A 7500-nucleotide genomic window follows, 5' to 3' on the forward strand; every position below is an offset into this window, starting at 1 on the left:
CCATGGAGGTCTGGGCACTTATCGCTGCTACTGTAAGGGGCCGTACGGCCCCGGCCGACATTGTACCGTAGTGCGATTTTCGGCTTGCGCGTGCTCGTGGCGGTGTCCGCGCACCGTTCCGACGTCGACAAACGTGCCCACGACTACGCGAGCGCTGGAAGAGACAAAGTCCGAAACCGCGTGTGCCGGGGCGGCGCGAGCGCGACGCCTTTGACGCAACTTTTGCGTACAAGCCGCCGCACGGACACGACGGAGCCGGTGTCGCCCTGCAGAGGGCTGCACTATAGCACGCCGGGAACCGGCAAAGAACCGCGCAGACGTCGTCGTTGGCCGCGGCGTTGCCGCGAGCACGCGAAGAGACAAAGTCCGAAACGACGTCAGCCGGGGCGTCGAGCACGCCGCCCGCACTGTTCGCACGCGTGCTCGGAAATGGCGAAGGGGCCGCGCTAGCGTGCCTTGAATCGGTGAGCGGCGGTACCGCGGCGATAGCCAGAGCTCGAATCCGCCCTGCAAAAGCCAAATATTGGCGCTCGGCTCGGCGCAGTACGCCGCCGCGTCGCACGAGTACGGCCCCATGGAGGTCTGGGCACTTATCGCTGCTACTGTAAGGGGCCGTACGGCCCCGGCCGACATTGTACCGTAGTGCGATTTTCGTCTTGCGCGTGCTCGTGGCGGTGTCCGCGCACCGTTCCGACGTCGACAATCGTGCCCACGACTACGCGAGCGCTGGAAGAGACAAAGTCCGAAACCGCGTGTGCCGGGGCGGCGCGAGCGCGACGCCTTTGACACAACTTTTGCGTACAAGCCGCCGCACGGACACGACGGAATCGCTGGCATCCCGCACGCAGCTGCATTGTGTCACGCCGGCAATCGTTGAAACACCACGCAGTCGTCGGCGTCGGCCCCGACATGGTTGCGAGCGCTGGAAGAGACAAAGTCCGAAACCGCGTGTGCCGGGGCGGCGCGAGCGCGACGCCTTTGACGCAACTTTTGCGTACAAGCCGCCGCACGGACACGACGGAGCCGGTGTCGCCCTGCAGAGGGCTGCACTATAGCACGCCGGGAACCGGCAAAGAACCGCGCAGACGTCGTCGTTGGCCGCGGCGTTGCCGCGAGCACGCGAAGAGACAAAGTCCGAAACGACGTCAGCCGGGGCGTCGAGCACGCCGCCCGCACTGTTCGCACGCGTGCTCGGAAATGGCGAAGGGGCCGCGCTAGCGTGCCTTGAATCGGTGAGCGGCGGTACCGCGGCGATCGCCAGAGCTCGAATCCGCCCTGCAAAAGCCAAATATTGGCGCTCGGCTCGGCGCAGTACGCCGCCGCGTCGCACGAGTACGGCCCCATGGAGGTCTGGGCACTTATCGCTGCTACTGTAAGGGGCCGTACGGCCCCGGCCGACATTGTACCGTAGTGCGATTTTCGTCTTGCGCGTGCTCGTGGCGGTGTCCGCGCACCGTTGCGACGTCGACAATCGTGCCCACGACTACGCGAGCGCTGGAAGAGACAAAGTCCGAAACCGCGTGTGCCGGGGCGGCGCGAGCGCGACGCCTTTGACGCAACTTTTGCGTACAAGCCGCCGCACGGCCACGACGGAGCCGGTGTCACCCTGCAGAGGGCTGCACTGTAGCACGCCGGGAACCGGCAAAGAACCGCGCAGACGTCGTCGTTGGCCGCGGCGTTGCCGCGAGCACGCGAAGAGACAAAGTCCGAAACGACGTCAGCCGGGGCGTCGAGCACGCCGCCCGCACTGTTCGCACGCGTGCTCGGAAATGGCGAAGGGGCCGCGCTAGCGTGCCTTGAATCGGTGAGCGGCGGTACCGCGGCGATCGCCAGAGCTCGAATCCGCCCTGCAAAAGCCAAATATTGGCGCTCGGCTCGGCGCAGTACGCCGCCGCGTCGCACGAGTACGGCCCCATGGAGGTCTGGGCACTTATCGCTGCTACTGTAAGGGGCCGTACGGCCCCGGCCGACATTGTACCGTAGTGCGATTTTCGTCTTGCGCGTGCTCGTGGCGGTGTCCGCGCACCGTTGCGACGTCGACAATCGTGCCCACGACTACGCGAGCGCTGGAAGAGACAAAGTCCGAAACCGCGTGTGCCGGGGCGGCGCGAGCGCGACGCCTTTGACGCAACTTTTGCGTACAAGCCGCCGCACGGCCACGACGGAGCCGGTGTCACCCTGCAGAGGGCTGCACTGTAGCACGCCGGGAACCGGCAAAGAACCGCGCAGACGTCGTCGTTGGCCGCGGCGTTGCCGCGAGCACGCGAAGAGACAAAGTCCGAAACGACGTCAGCCGGGGCGTCGAGCACGCCGCCCGCACTGTTCGCACTCGTGCTCGGAAATGGCGAAGGGGCCGTGCTAGCGTGCCTCGAATCGATCGGCCGGGGGCCCCGTAGGGCGACAGACAGGCAATTGTGCAGGAAACCGTACTGGCCATTGGCGAGAAATTGCCGTTCGCGCATTCGGTGGACGCGCTGCGCTTTCACGACTTCGGCATTGTGCTGCCGACGTAAGCTTTCAATCTTGCTCGCGGCGTTACGAGGCGGCACGATTTTCGCCAAACGCTCGTCGAAAGTGGCACGAGTACGGCCCCATGGAGGTCTGGGTACTTATCGCTGCTATTATATGGGGGTCCCAGAGAGCAGTCGCCCCCAAAGCGACCTGGGTGTTTGATATGCGGCGGGCTTCGTGCCCGTCAAGCGTGTCCCCGGTATCGCTCCCGTGGATCCCACAGCTGACGTCTGCAGCCTCATCCGCTTGATGCGTTAGGGGCTGGTTGTCGGACGACGCTTTTTCCACGATATCGAAGTGTGTTCCGCATCGTCCTCGGACGAATCAAATACGAAAGCGCCGAAGGCGCGGGCGTGACCCGTCGCCTAGCGGCTTTGCCGTCTCGGCTACGTTGCAAGTGTCGGTCGGTCCACCAGTGCTGCGGGCTCGAGAGAAACCGCAAGCCGCGATCGAGTCGACACAACCGGTCTATCGAGAATGTTGCGTGCTTCTTGCCGCGTGGCGATACCCGGCCCTGCGGGGAGGGCGCCGTTGCGAGCTCGAACGCCGTCGTCTCGGACTGTGCAAAGTGCTACCCTTTGCGAGAACGAAGCGTGTTGGGGCGCCTGAAGGTGGCCTCGGCATCGCAAAAACGGCGTCCGGCCTGCTTGAAAGGCTGGACGCGCAGTTGAACGATTACCTGGTTGATCCTGCCAGTAATCATATGCTTGTCTCAAAGATTAAGCCATGCATGTCTAAGTACATGCCGAAATAAGGCGAAACCGCGAATGGCTCATTAAATCAGTTATGGTTCCTTAGATCGTTTCTTCCTACTTGGATAACTGTGGCAATTCTAGAGCTAATACATGCAGTGAGCCTGAAGCCCTTTGGGCGACGGGTGCTTTTATTAGACCAAGATCGATCGGGTTTCGGCCCGTATTGTGTGGTGACTCTGGATAACTTTGTGCTGATCGCATGGCCACGAGCCGGCGACGTTTCTTTCAAGTGTCTGCCTTATCAACTTTCGATGGTAGGTTACTTGCTTACCATGGTTGTTACGGGTAACGGAGAATCAGGGTTCGATTCCGGAGAGGGAGCCTGAGAAACGGCTACCACATCCAAGGAAGGCAGCAGGCGCGCAAATTACCCACTCCCGGCACGGGGAGGTAGTGACGAAAAATAACAATACGGGACTCTTTTGAGGCCCCGTAATTGAAATGAGTACACTCTAAATCCTTTAACGAGGATCAATTGGAGGGCAAGTCTGGTGCCAGCAGCCGCGGTAATTCCAGCTCCAATAGCGTATACTAAAGCTGCTGCGGTTAAAAAGCTCGTAGTTGGATCTCAGTTCCAGACGAGTAGTGCATCTACCCGATGCGACGGCTCGGACTGAACATCATGCCGGTCCTTTCTTGGTGCACTTCATTGTGTGCCTCGAGAAGGCCGGTGCTTTTACTTTGAAAAAATTAGAGTGCTCAACGCAGGCGAGTCGCCTGAATAAACTTGCATGGAATAATAGAACAAGACCTCGTTTCTGTTCTGTTGGTTTTTGGAATACGAGGTAATGATTAAGAGGGACAGACGGGGGCATTCGTATTGCGGCGCTAGAGGTGAAATTCTTGGACCGTCGCAAGACGAACTACTGCGAAAGCATTTGCCAAGAATGTTTTCTTTGATCAAGAACGAAAGTCAGAGGTTCGAAGGCGATCAGATACCGCCCTAGTTCTGACCATAAACGATGCCAACCAGCGATCCGCCTGAGTTACTCAAATGACTCGGCGGGCAGCTTCCGGGAAACCAAAGTGTTTGGGTTCCGGGGGAAGTATGGTTGCAAAGCTGAAACTTAAAGGAATTGACGGAAGGGCACCACCAGGAGTGGAGCCTGCGGCTTAATTTGACTCAACACGGGAAAACTTACCCGGCCCGGACACTGGGAGGATTGACAGATTGAGAGCTCTTTCTTGATTCGGTGGATGGTGGTGCATGGCCGTTCTTAGTTGGTGGAGCGATTTGTCTGGTTAATTCCGATAACGAACGAGACTCTAGCCTATTAAATAGGTGCGGGGTTCCCAGCACCTTACAACCTTCTTAGAGGGACAAGCGGCTCCTAGCCGCACGAAACAGAGCAATAACAGGTCTGTGATGCCCTTAGATGTCCGGGGCCGCACGCGCGCTACACTGAAGGAAGCAGCGTGTCTTTATCCCTGTCTGAAAAGACTGGGTAACCCGTGGAACTTCTTTCGTGATTGGGATAGGGGCTTGCAATTGTTCCCCTTGAACGAGGAATTCCCAGTAAGCGCGAGTCATAAGCTCGCGTTGATTACGTCCCTGCCCTTTGTACACACCGCCCGTCGCTACTACCGATTGAATGATTTAGTGAGGTCTTCGGACCGATGTCCGGCGCGGCCTTTCGGTTGCGCCGGTCTGTTGGAAAGATGACCAAACTTGATCATTTAGAGGAAGTAAAAGTCGTAACAAGGTTTCCGTAGGTGAACCTGCGGAAGGATCATTACCGGATTGTGAAGGGTGGCGAGCGCCATTGTTTCTACCCCCGTGTGGGTGAAGCAGCTCGCTGCGCCCGACGCTTTCCGCCGCTGGCCCCGCTTGGACGCGGGGACGGCTATACCCGAACATGCCGGGGACTGCCTGAATTTTGAGGGGCGCCCCGTGCCAAATTTGTTGCGCCCAGTGGACGCCGGCTGCAACCTTGGACGGTTGGCTTGGCCGCGCCCGCGGGTAGAAACGGCGTAACGCACACTGGGTGGGCTTTCTGTCCGCTTTGGCGCTCTTGCGCGGAATGGGAGTAAGACGACCCGACCTGCTGCTTTGCCCAGTACGAGGGGAACGGCGAAGCGTGCGGTCGGTCAAGGAACTGACGGTCGAGAGCTAATGCCGCTGCCGCTTAGTACACACACGGAACCGTGGTGCGAGCGCTCTCCCGTCCTCCGCGGCAAACGCTGCCGAGTCTGAAAAGTCTGGCGGCTGCCGGTCGCTTCCTGCGGCGAGTATGGAGTAACGACCCGACTTTGTTGCCGCCCAAGTACTAAAGGAACGGTGTGGCGCTCGGTCGGTCATGGAACTGTCGGTATGAGGGTGCGGCTGCCAAGTACGGAAGGAACCGTGGCCTAAAGTGCTCTCCCGTCCTCCGCGGCAAATGCCACCGAGTCCGAAAGGGCCGGAGGCTGCCGGTCGGCTCCTGCTCGTGACGCGCGAGGTGTCGAGATCGCGGTTTAATGCGACGACGTCTGCAGGCTATTCGCCCGCCGCCGAGGGAAAGGCGGCGTTGCTGCGAAGTACCGAAGGAAACGCGGCTTTGCTACGTCGGAAGCGTTCTGCGGTTAGCGGACTTGTGCGCTTTGGGAAGGCGCCGCACGTCGAAAGAGGAAGTACGGACAGACGAGGGACTGTAGTCCCGGATTCGAACGCACTTGCGGCCAGGCCCTTGCTGGCTTCGTCTTCCGCCTCAAGTAGACTTGTTGTGGCGCCGGCGCAGGGAGCCGTCCCTGGCACTGGCCGAGTGGTTTTGGAGAGCTGCGCGAGTACGCGCGCCGGGCTCTTGTCTTTCGTCTCAAGTAGGCTGTTGGATCAACAGCGGTTATGCTGCGGCGATCTGCCGATGCGAAAGTGTGTGTGTGTTTGAGGCCCTTCTATGAACCTACTGCTGACTGAAGCGAAGCACGTCGATGGGGGTGAAGCCCTGCCCGTGGCCGTGTAGCCGTTAAAGACTCCACAGCGGCTTAGCCCTAATCATGGCTCTGTCGCTCTTTGCAATTTTTAGTGGAGCGATGTGAACGTGCACACGAGACACACGGGTCCGGTGGTTGGATGGCAGGTAAAACCGGCTTCGAGTGCGCGCAAACGGCATAAGCTACCTCGAGGGCAAGCGAGGAAGGCGTGGGCGCAAAACACACGCGCGAGTAGCAGGAGTGGAGTGCCATTAGGCTTTCAGCTGCTGAGACGCGGCCGCCGAAAGAGCGAGACTGGAGGAGCGCACGCCGAAAGGCGCTCTTCGAAACCACACACAGGGAGACGCCACGTGCCTAAAACCCTGGTTGTACTGTACTGAATTGAACAAACTATTTTTCACGACTCTAAGCGGTGGATCACTCGGTTCTCGGGTCGATGAAGAACGCAGCCAGCTGCGAGACTTGGTGTGAATTGCAGGACACACTGAGCACTGATTCTTTGAACGCACATTGCGGCCTTGGGTCTTCCCTTGGCTTCGTCTGTCTGAGGGTCGGATCACATATCAAGAGAGACTTCGGCGCACAGGGAACGTGCGTCCGTCGACTCGTTTTGACCGCGTCGGCATCATGGACAGTACGTTGAGCGCTAAAGCCACGCGCCAGCGGCCTCACGAGAGGGAGACGGTGGCAAACCGTTGTGCCAATTCTTCGAAAAGACGGAAACGAGGCATTACTACTGCAGCGTGACGAGTGCGCGCCTCTAGCAAGACCGCCGCAGGATGGAGTCGGATACCTGCAGGGAAAGAGCGGTCCAAGCACGAGGCGCGAACGTCTGTTGCCATGTAGCGCGCACGTTTGCGAGAGAGTCGGAAGCGCACGCTTGCGTGCACGGAAAACGTGGGAATGAAACGCCGGCCGATTCCCGCGCCGTGCGCAAAGCCAGCGCGATCGCAATTTGCGCTGTTTGCCTTCGAAGTACGTCGAGCTCCAGAGCTGGTCGCTCGTTCACGTCACCGCAGTTGTGTGGGCGCCCTTCCGGGCTTCGTCGCAGGAATGGGAATCGGCAGATTCTTGCGAGGAGCGGGGAGGAGAAGGGTGGCCCCCGAAAGCGGTTCGACGCGACAGCGCAGTCCTGCGAGCGAGAAGAGTCACGGCACGGCGGAGAATTGCCGCGAAACGGAAAATGTCTCCTTCGAGAGCGTGGGTGCCCCGTTGGCCGAGCTGAAGCGTTCCGTCGTAGTCCGCCGTCGGTCCAAGTGCTTCGCAGTCTCTGTCCCCTAAAGACTGGGCCACTCCAGTTGGGGCAGGGGCGACGCTACACGAG

At 59.9% G+C, this 7500-nt stretch overlaps 2 non-coding genes across 2 annotated transcripts; both read left to right on the top strand.

Annotated features, from left to right (window-relative positions):
* Nucleotides 1–3187: 3187 nt before the first annotated feature.
* Nucleotides 3188–5002, top strand: LOC140215093 (small subunit ribosomal RNA). Its single transcript, XR_011892013.1, has one exon. It is a non-coding gene; the product is annotated as a small subunit ribosomal RNA (ribosomal RNA).
* A 1575-nt stretch (nt 5003–6577) lies between these two features.
* On the top strand, nt 6578–6730 carry LOC140215091 (5.8S ribosomal RNA). Its single transcript, XR_011892011.1, has one exon. It is a non-coding gene; the product is annotated as a 5.8S ribosomal RNA (ribosomal RNA).
* Nucleotides 6731–7500: the final 770 nt, after the last annotated feature.

This window comes from Dermacentor andersoni, unplaced genomic scaffold, assembly GCF_023375885.2.
Source record: "Dermacentor andersoni unplaced genomic scaffold, qqDerAnde1_hic_scaffold ctg00000816.1, whole genome shotgun sequence".
In the NCBI taxonomy this organism is placed as follows: domain Eukaryota; kingdom Metazoa; phylum Arthropoda; class Arachnida; order Ixodida; family Ixodidae; genus Dermacentor; species Dermacentor andersoni.